Source organism: Salvelinus namaycush, chromosome 6 (genome assembly GCF_016432855.1).
Source record: "Salvelinus namaycush isolate Seneca chromosome 6, SaNama_1.0, whole genome shotgun sequence".
Lineage (NCBI taxonomy): Eukaryota > Metazoa > Chordata > Actinopteri > Salmoniformes > Salmonidae > Salvelinus > Salvelinus namaycush.
This window is the reverse complement of record NC_052312.1, coordinates 49,077,366-49,088,149: the sequence shown is the minus strand read 5'-3', so window position 1 is coordinate 49,088,149 and position 10,784 is coordinate 49,077,366. Positions and strand designations below refer to the sequence as shown.

The 10,784-nt window shown below is 47.0% G+C and overlaps 1 pseudogene; it reads left to right on the top strand.

Annotated features, from left to right (window-relative positions):
- The first annotated feature begins 558 nt into the window (after positions 1-558).
- Positions 559-2,836, top strand: LOC120049422 (annotated as a pseudogene).
- The last annotated feature ends 7,948 nt before the right edge of the window (positions 2,837-10,784 follow it).

Sequence of the window (10,784 nt, the reverse complement as noted above, 5' to 3'; positions counted from 1 at the left end):
TAAAATGATCTGGCAACAGCTCTGGTGGACATTCCTGCAGTCAGCTTGCCAAGTGTACGCTCCCTCAAAACTTGAGATATCTGTGTCATTGTGTTGTGTGACAAAACTGACCTTATATTGTCCCCAGCACCTGTGTAATGATCATGCTGTTTAATTAAATTTAGTGCCACACCTGTCAGGTGGATGGATTATCTTGGCAAAGGAAAAATGCTCATTAACAAGGACGTAAGCAAATTTGTGCACTAAATTTGAGAGAAATAAGATTTTTGTTCATATGGAAAATTTCAGCAATCTTTTTACTTCAGCTCATGAAACAACAACACTTGTGTTTATATTTTTGTTCAGTGTATATTATTAAAGGGTTTGTGTGTTTGTGGAGGGTGGGGTTATATCATCCTCCCATTAACTTTTCCTTGGAACAGGTTGTTTGTAAAATATAAATAGCTCATTAAAAGTTTTATGGGGGTTGAAAGCTGTTTGCAGGGCTACTGCATATAATGGGAAAAGTCTGTGTTCAACCAAACTGCAACCAAACTTATACTGTAGATCTACAGAGACATCATGAGAGCCACTGCAGCCGTCCTATTGGTCCCTGTCTCTTGGCCATCAGTCACGGTAAGTTACCATCATCTGGAAAATGATTTTACAGGCAGCTCTACAGTACATTAAACTTGGAATTGATCATCAAGTTGGCTCCATAATTTCATCCTCCTTTTTGCTGCTGTACTCTACTGATGTGTCTTTGATCTGGTGTCTCCATAGCCTGGGACTGTCAGATTGTAGTGGACATCAAGAATCTGATGCAGATCGATGCAGGACTGGGGCAAGTGGTTGCTACGGACACAAGTCAAATCCCCTACTACCTGGTAGGTGATAAATGGATCCGCCTGCCTGGTTCCCTGAAGCATATCACTGTAGGACCAGCAGGGATCTGGGGTGTCAACAAGGCAGACTCAATCTACAAGTATGTGGCCGGTAACTGGGTGCAAGCTGCAGGTAAGTGGAGAGCATTACTCAATATTTATCCAGAGGATACCTGCTTCTTAGCTTTCCTGATACCATCAGGGTGTTCTTGGAAAAATTATTCATGTTTTACAAGTTTAACATTGTTATTGTTAGTCATTTTGCAGTACTCACACATAAGTGCTACTTGTTTGATTGTCCGTCCGTCTGTCTGTCTTTGTGGTCTTCAGGCCTTCTGAAACAGTTGGATGCTGGAGGTGAACAGTTTATTGTGGGGGCCAACATGAACGATACTCCATTCTGTCTGACACGTAGTGCCACAGTTGGCTACAAGGGACCTGACTCACCCCTTCCATGGACAGGATTGCCAGGAAGTGTGAAGTACTGCAGTTGTGGACCCTTTGGGTGCTGGGCAGTCAACAAGAATGATGATATCTTCTTAATGAGTGTAAGATCTGGGAAAGAGTGTGAGAGCTGGAGCAGAGTAGTAGAGGATGGAGAGTGTCAGTTATTCTAAAACGGTTTCATATTATAACTGTTGAAATTGTTCTAAAACCCTGATTGAATCTGTTTTTCCAGCTGAATCTAGACTGCCAAAACAAGGGGTGGAGTCAAATTGATGGCAAGCTCTCCATGATTGAGGTTGCAACTGATGGTAGTGTCTTTGGGGTCAACTCTGCAGGTGATGTTTATACCAGGTAGGGTTGCTACTGAACTATGTGTATGGTTCCACCCTTTTCCCACTCAACTTGTGATAATAACTTATAATTATTATTCTTTATGTATACATCTTATCCTCACTGTACATGCTTTGTGAAGCTTTTTACAGAAACACTTAAATAGATACATAAATAATATCTGGAAAATGAAATCAGATCTAAACTTATAATAGACTTACAAAGAAATGTGTAGACAGTGTAAAATATGTAAAGTGGGATGTCCTGTAAAGCTACAGTTTGTGTTAAAAACAACTACATGTACTTCCCACCACTTGTTTTGGTAAACAGCTGAGATATGTAGCTAGACAAATGTAACCACTCTCAAATTCATAGATAGAGCTACGGATGCAAAGACAGACCCCACATGTATATTTTGGAACATGTAAACAATGTTATTATAAACAAACTGTCACGCCCTGGCCTTAGTATTCTTTGTTTTCTTTATGTTTTTTAGTTAGGTCAGGGTGTGACATGGGGAATGTATGTGTTTTGTAGTGTCTAGGGGTGTTGTATGTGTATGGGGCAGATTAGAGTGTAGTTGTCTAGTTATGTCTATGGCTGCCTAGATTGGTTCTCAATCAGAGACAGCTGTCATTCATTGTCTCTGACTGGGAGCCATATTTAAGGCAGCCATAGGCAGTAGGCTTTTGTGGGTAGTTGTCTATGTTGTACGTTTGTAGCTGGTGTTTGCACTTATGTCTAGCTTCACGATCGTTTGTTGTTTCGTTTTGTAATAGTGTTCGTTGCGTGTTTTTCCCTTCTCTAAAATAAAATATGTATTTTGCACACGCTGCGCCTTGGTCCTCTCTCTCACCCATAGACGATCGTGACACAAACAAACAATTGAGTAAAAGCTTACATTTTGGCTTCTGATGCAGTTGTATTAAGCTCAATAGGCATTTAGAAGTTATATTCTTCAAAAATCAATAGCTATATAAATAATAAAGTCCAAAATTACTTAAAAATATGGATAAGCTTTAAAACATGTGAACCTCATCCCTTTCTTCAACAGAGACGGCATCACAGCCAGTAAACCAGAGGGCACTGGATGGAGCAATATCCAAATGGGCATGCACATGGGCCATGTGACCTACGACCTGGGACGTCTTTGGGTCGTCTCCAAGTCTGGCGTCACCATGGTGTGCACACATTAGCCTCTCCTCTGCATCTGAAGGCCATTCGGGATCTGTCTAAAGTTCACTTGCTAACTCATTGATCTCTCTTTCTGGAACAGTCTTCTGCTTGAGAATTGAGGACATGAATTCATTAGAATCCTTCATTCTAAAACCTACTACTCTAACTATACTGTTCAGTACTTTATCTCTGTCAATAGTAATCACTGATCTTAATGATCTTGCTCACCAGCCACATGGGTTTTGCTGTGCTTCAGAGGTCATTCATAGAGATGGATGGAATCAATTTCAATCAATCAATCAAGTTTATTTTATATAGCCCTTCGTACATCAGCTAATATCTCGAAGTGCTGTACAGAAACCCAGCCTAAAACCCCAAACAGCAAGCAATGCAGGTGTAGAAGCACGGTGGCTAGGAAAAACTCCCTAGAAAGGCCAAAACCTAGGAAGAAACCTAGAGAGGAACCAGGCTATGAGGGGTGGCCAGTCCTCTTCTGGCTGTGCCGGGTGGAGATTATAACAGAACATGGCCAAGATGTTCAAAATGTTCATAAATGACAAGCATGCCAAATTCAATGGTTTTTAAAAAATACATGGATTTATTTTACTGACGATAATAAAAATGTCATTGTACGTTGATGTCCATATTCATGTTAGGGGTATAAACCATTAAAAAAAACATTGAATTTGGCATGTTTGGTACCATAAATGACATGGTCAAATAATAATCAGGAATAAATGTCAGTTGGCTTTTCATAGCCGATCATTAAGAGTTGAAAACAGCAGGTCTGGGACAGGTAGGGGTTCCATAACCACAGGCAGAACAGTTGAAACTGGAACAGCAGCAAGGCCAGGTGGACTGGGGACAGCAAGGAGTCATCATGCCCGATAGTCCTGACGTATGGTCCTAGGGCTCAGGTCCTCCGAGAGAGAGAAAGAAAGATAGAAGGAGAGAATTAGAGAGAGCCAAGATGTTCAAAATGTTCATAAATGACAAAAATGGTCAAATAATAATCAGGAATAAATGTCAGTAGGCTTTTCATAGCCGATCATTAAGAGTTGAAAACAGCAGGTCTGGGACAGGTAGGGGTTCCATAACCGCAGGCAGAACAGTTGAAACTGGAACAGCAGCAAGGCCAGGTGGACTGGGGACAGCAAGGAGTCATCATGCCCGATAGTCCTGACGTATGGTCCTAGGGCTCAGGTCCTCCGAGAGAGAGAAAGAAAGAGAGAAGGAGAGAATTAGAGAGAGCCAAGATGTTCAAAATGTTCATAAATGACAAAAATGGTCAAATAATAATCAGGAATAAATGTCAGTAGGCTTTTCATAGCCGATCATTAAGAGTTGAAAACAGCAGGTCTGGGACAGGTAGGGGTTCCATAACCGCAGGCAGAACAGTTGAAACTGGAACAGCAGCAAGGCCAGGTGGACTGGGGACAGCAAGGAGTCATCATGCCCGGTAGTCCTGACGTATGGTCCTAGGGCTCAGGTCCTCCGAGAGAGAGAAAGAAAGAGAGAAGGAGAGAATTAGAGAGAGCCAAGATGTTCAAAATGTTCATAAATGACAAAAATGGTCAAATAATAATCAGGAATAAATGTCAGTTGGCTTTTCATAGCCGATCATTAAGAGTTGAAAACAGCAGGTCTGGGGCAGGTAGGGGTTCCATAACCACAGGCAGAACAGTTGAAACTGGAACAGCAGCAAGGCCAGGTGGACTGGGGACAGCAAGGAGTCATCATGCCCGATAGTCCTGACGTATGGTCCTAGGGCTCAGGTCCTCCGAGAGAGAGAAAGAAAGATAGAAGGAGAGAATTAGAGAGAGCCAAGATGTTCAAAATGTTCATAAATGACAAAAATGGTCAAATAATAATCAGGAATAAATGTCAGTAGGCTTTTCATAGCCGATCATTAAGAGTTGAAAACAGCAGGTCTGGGACAGGTAGGGGTTCCATAACCGCAGGCAGAACAGTTGAAACTGGAACAGCAGCAAGGCCAGGTGGACTGGGGACAGCAAGGAGTCATCATGCCCGGTAGTCCTGACGTATGGTCCTAGGGCTCAGGTCCTCCGAGAGAGAGAAAGAAAGTCCATTTCAAAAGTGATGAAACAAATAGGCATATCAACTACGTCCATTTAAACTCGCTCATTAATGTCTTAATCAAAATGATGGCTTCCCTCTTATCCGCTCATTGTTCCCTTATGCCGTATTTTGTACATCTCAATTGTTATATTGCTTAAATAGGTCTATCTCCTTAGTACCGTATTCATAATTTTAGGTAATGTTGGAATGATGCATTTATTGGTTTTGCTTACTTTGTGTATTATAATTAGCTCAGGTGTTTTTCTCCATGAGGGGACACTATACAATGTTGGGTCTGTAACCATGTTTGCCAGTGACAGTCTCTTTCCATTCAAATATTTGTTTTAAAAAAAAAGTTCATTAATAGACCCATGTAATTCCAGTTGATTTTGCAAGGGTTGTAATTGTTTGCCATATGCACTGTCTATGATTCGGTATATTGCCTATGAAAGTGAATCCTCGTGATTGTATTTTCATTCCTTTTTAGACCACAAATGTCTAATAAAATACTTCAAATGGTAGGCTAACTCTCTCTCTCTCTCTCTCTCTCTGTGTGTCTGTGGTGATTTAAAGAAGAGTAAAGTTAAGGCCTCAACACATTGCTGAATTTATCTGAAATAACATCTGAATTTCTGTCGGTGTCCATTTTGAAAGTACTAAAGGAATAGGCCTACCTCGTCGCAGCTCGTTTGCTAATGATCAGAACAAACATTATGAATTTACTGAACATAAATGTAATAATGTTTGTGCATGGTTCAAAAGTCTAAACTCATGTCGGCATTCAATATTATTGAAGCAGAATGTGATTCTTATCGAGTTACACCAATCCACAAGGAATCCGTAGACACCATATTTATTTAAGCAAGTCAGCCATATCAGCTATGTTTTTATAAAATGCAGTAAATTAGGCCAAATGAACTGTATTGCTGCCAGACGAGGTGGCGGCTCTGGCGCGGGACGTGGACACCACTCCACCATAGTCATTGCCTGCTTCAGTGACCTCTTTGGAGCGGCGACCCTCGCCACCGACCTTGGACTGGGAACCCTAATAAAGGGCCCCACTGGACTGAGGGGCGGCTCCGAACTGAGGGGCGGCTCCGAACTGAGGGGCGGCTCCGGACTGAGGGGCGGCTCCGGACTGAGGGGCGGCTCCGGACTGAGGGGCGGCTCCGGACTGAAGGGCGGCTCCGGACTGAAGGGCGGCTCCGGACTGACGGGCGGCTCTGGCGGCTCCTGACTGACGGGCGGCTCTGGCGGCTCCGGACTGACGGGCGGCTCTGGCGGCTCCGGACTGACGGGCGGCTCTGGCGGCTCCGGACTGACGGGCGGCTCTGGCGGCTCCGGACTGACGGGCGGCTCTGGCGGCTCCGGACTGACGGGCGGCTCTGGCGGCTCCGGACTGACGGGCGGCTCTGGCGGCTCCGGACTGACGGGCGGCTCTGGCGGCTCCGGACTGACGGGCGGCTCTGGCGGCTCCGGACTGACGGGCGGCTCTGGCGGCTCCGGACTGACGGGCGGCTCCGGAGGCTCCGGACTGACGGGCGGCTCCGGCGGCTCCTGACTGACGGGCGGCTCCGGCGGCTCCTGACTGACGGGCGGCTCCGGCGGCTCCTGACTGACGGGCGGCTCCGGCGGCTCCTGACTGACGGGCGGCTCCGGCGGCTCCTGACTGACGGGCGGCTCCGGCGGCTCCTGACTGACGGGCGGCTCCGGCGGCTCAGGCGACGCTGGACAGACGGGCGGCTCAGGCGGCGCTGGACAGACGGGCGGCTCAGGCGGCGCTGGACAGACGGGCGGCTCAGGCGGCGCTGGACAGACGGGCGGCTCAGGCGGCGCTGGACAGACGGGCGGCTCAGGCGGCGCTGGACAGACGGGCGGCTCAGGCGGCGCTGGACAGACGGGCGGCTCAGGCGGCGCTGGACAGGAGGGCGGCTCAGGCGGCGCTGGACAGGAGGGCGGCTCAGGCGGCGCTGGACAGGAGGGAGACTCAGGCGGCGCTGGACAGGAGGGAGACTCAGGCGGCGCTGGACAGGAGGGAGACTCAGGCGGCGCTGGACAGGAGGGAGACTCAGGCGGCGCTGGACAGGAGGGAGACTCAGGCCTGCTGAGGCGCCCTGTAGGCCTGGTGCGTGGTGCCGGAACTGGTGGTACCGGGCTGGGGACACGCATCACTGGGCGAGTGCGGGGAGCAGGAACAGGGCATACTGGACCCTGGAGGCGGACTGTAGGCCTGGTGCGTGGTGCCGGAACTGGTGGTACCGGGCTGGGGACACGCACCTCAGGGCGAGTGCGGGGTGCTGGAACTGGAGGCCTGGTACGTGGTGCCACCACTGGAGGGCTGGTGCATGGTGCCGCCACAGGAGAGCTGATACGTGGGGCTGCCACAGGAGGGCTGATACGTGGGGCTGCCACAGGAGGGCTGATACGTGGGGCTGCCACAGGAGGGCTGATACGTGGGGCTGCCACAGGAGGGCTGATACGTGGGGCTGCCACAGGAGGGCTGATACGTGGGGCTGCCACAGGAGGGCTGATACGTGGAGAAGGCACCGGATAGACCGGACCGTGAAGGCGCACTACAGGTCTCGAGCACCGAGCCTGCCCAACCCTACCTGGCTGAATGCTCACCGTAGCCATGCCAGTGTGGCGAGGTGGAGTAGGCCGCACTGGGCTATGCACACGTACTGGAGACACCATGTGTAGGGCTGGTGCCATGTACCCCGGCCCGAGGAGACGCACTGGAGACCAGATGCGTAGAGCCGGCTTCATGGCACCTGGCTCAATGACCACTCTAGCCCGGCCGATACGAGGAGTTGCTATGTACTGCACCAGGCTATGCACACGTACTGGAGACACCTTGCGTATCTCCGCATAACACGGTGCCTGCCCGGACCATCTCTCTCCACTGTAAGCACGGGGAGTTGGCTCAGGTCTCCTACCTGACTTAGCTATACCCCCCGTGTGCGTTACAGAATCACCCACAGCCAAAGGACCAAGCAGCGTGGTAGCGGGCAGCAGCAGCGATCGCAGGACTCCTGGACCTGGGAGGAGATTCTGGACGGAGAAGGACCCTGGGCACAGGCAGGAGAATATCGCCGCCCCAAGGCTGAGCTGGAGGCAGCGAACGCGGAGAGGCGGCGGTATGAGGAAGCAGCACGAAAGCGCGGCTGGAAGCCCGAGAGGCAGCCCCAAAAATGTCTTGGCCCCCCCACTTTTGAAATGGACAGCAACAGAATGGGCCGTTCTTACAGTATTCTCCCTATACACCAAGTCAGAACCGTAGGATAAATGACGGGGGCATATAAGCAGACAATAAAAGCTCTTACAATATTTGATGATGACAGCTCTCTAAAACTGGCTATTGGCTACAGGTGCACCACCCGTCAGAACTTTCGACTAAGTTTTGAGGGGGAGAGGGACCAAATTCTTATGGTGAGACACATGGGCTAAACAGCTTATTACACAACATACAGTTAGTGTTACTTTCTCAGCTACAGTTTACATATCTCTCTGGCATACTACATAATTTATGCAGCAGTTTAAAATAAATATTTGTGGACTCACCATTGTTGTGCTGTGCTCACTTGAACAGGAAGGTGGCGTGGCAGTCCCTCTTGTGGGCAAACTTTGTCATCATCAAACATTGTCATCAAAGTCTGGCATTCTCTGGATGAAGTCATGCTGGATTGATGCATGGCCAATAATTTCAACCTTTTCTGGACCATAGTGTTTCGTGTGAATGTTTATCCTTTTAAGCTTGATAATGAGACCCTTTCAGACAGATTTTTTCAATCCTTAAACCCAGACTTGGACCACAAACCCTCTCCACCGAATAGCAGGCAGGGGAAGCAAAATAGTGATTTCTTTCTTCTTGCAGTTAGCCACTGATTCCTTCCAAACCACTCATTGTTGAATTTGTGATTTCCGACTTGTTGTGTAATGTTTATGTCCAGTGGCTGATGAGCACAGAGATGTTTTATTTATAATGTATCTTCATATGATAAGGATTGAAAAGGATTTCCCAGTAGATTAGCAATGTGATTCATAATGATGACTGCTTGTCTAGCTAGCTACGGTATAACGCGTTTTGACGTCATTTTATCTGAACCAAACATAGACATCTATGAGTGGTTCAGATTTTGGTTTGGACCGGACTAAAAACCAATTTCCGTGGACATGGAAATCAAGGCCGGTCCAGACAGGACAACAACAAAAAAGATGTCCAGAAGGTGTCGGCATCGATCCGTGCTTATTGAGGTGTAGCCTACAGTGACAGCTCTTTGGTCTTGGCCATAGTGGAGTTTGGAGTGTGACTGTTTGAGGTTGTGGACAGGTGTCTTTTATACTGATAACAAGTTCAAACAGGTGCCATTAATACAGGTAACGAGTGGAGGACAGAGGAGCCTATTAAAGAAGAAGTTACAGGTCTGTGAGAGCCAGAAATCTTGCTTGTTTGTAGGTGACCAAATACTTATTTTCCACCATAATTTGCAAATAAATTCATAAAAAATCCTACAATGTGATTTTCTGGATTTTTTTTCTCATTTTGTCTGTCATAGTTGAAGTGTACCTATGATGAAAATTACAGGCCTCTCTCATCTTTTTAAGTGGGAGAACTTGCACAATTGGTGGCTGACTAAATACTTTTTTGCCCCACTGTATATGTTTAACAAATATGTTACCTTTTATTGTGGCGTAAACAGAACAAATCAATATGTTTTCATCTGATTGTCAAACTATAATTTCAAAGGGCTCCTTCATAGGCCCCCCACACACATTTATCCACTTGCAAGATATTTCCAGCTTCCAAATAGTGGTGAGTGGAAAGAGACATCTGTTACACAAAACACCAAAAAGTTTAATGTCAAATTTGGCAATTGTCAGTAGGGTAGATTTTATGCGTCTACTGCTGTCGCCGCGCGTTTCGGTGCCGGCCACTCATCTCTGCCTTGGCAAAATGTCAGTGTTCTCCTTGAACCACATCACATTTGAGTGTTGGCTATACCATTATTTTTCAAGTCCATTCGCTCATTTGTCATGCCTCTAACATGCAGTAATCCTAAAAAGTAGTGTAATAGCCTACAGTTCTTGTGAATGTCTCATGTCTCACCCTGGCTCTATCTGCTACATGATTTATGTTGGTGGAGCGTCACAGCGATGCCAACAGAGGAGCCGCTGGGAATGATCAAGGAAAATATTTTGTGCCCCTGCCTTATCAGGGCGGCATCAGCTCTCACCTAAAAAGCCCATATGCCACTGGTTGAGAGCAATTGTAATGGTTTTTGGGCAGAATTACATGAGGTTTAATGTGTTGTTGTTGGTGAAGGTGGGTCTTGGTCAGTTTAGCTCAGAAATTGCCGCCATCGTCCATGTGCCTCTATAGACGGCCGCATAATCCTGCCTAATGAGTGGGCCGGCCCTGCTTAGAGGGTAGGTACAGGGTAAGACTGCTGTAAAATAAAGCTGTAAACAATTAAGACAAGCACACAACTCAGAGTGAAGTTTATTTCATGAAAAATAAGGCAGTATTCATTCATTGCTCAAACCAATCAGACTTTAGAGACGTTTTTGTGAGAATAACCATTTTCAGGATCCGCCCTGGTCTCACAAACATTGTTCTAGATCAGCCCCCGTTAATCACACAGGCTAATGCTTGGTCTCAATGGATGCAGAATAAATAGACCAATGCAATGTTGCTCAAACACACCATTTTTCAAAGGGGTTGGAAGCACTAAATCACAGAAATGATCATGTGGGATTCAAGTCATTTTGAACAGATGTACCCCACCTCTTTCTTTATCACAGAGTCAGCATCACAGCCAGTAAACCAGAGGGCACTGGATGGAGCAATGTCTCAATGTGTAGGGATTGACGGTAAGGATTTTCCTATTG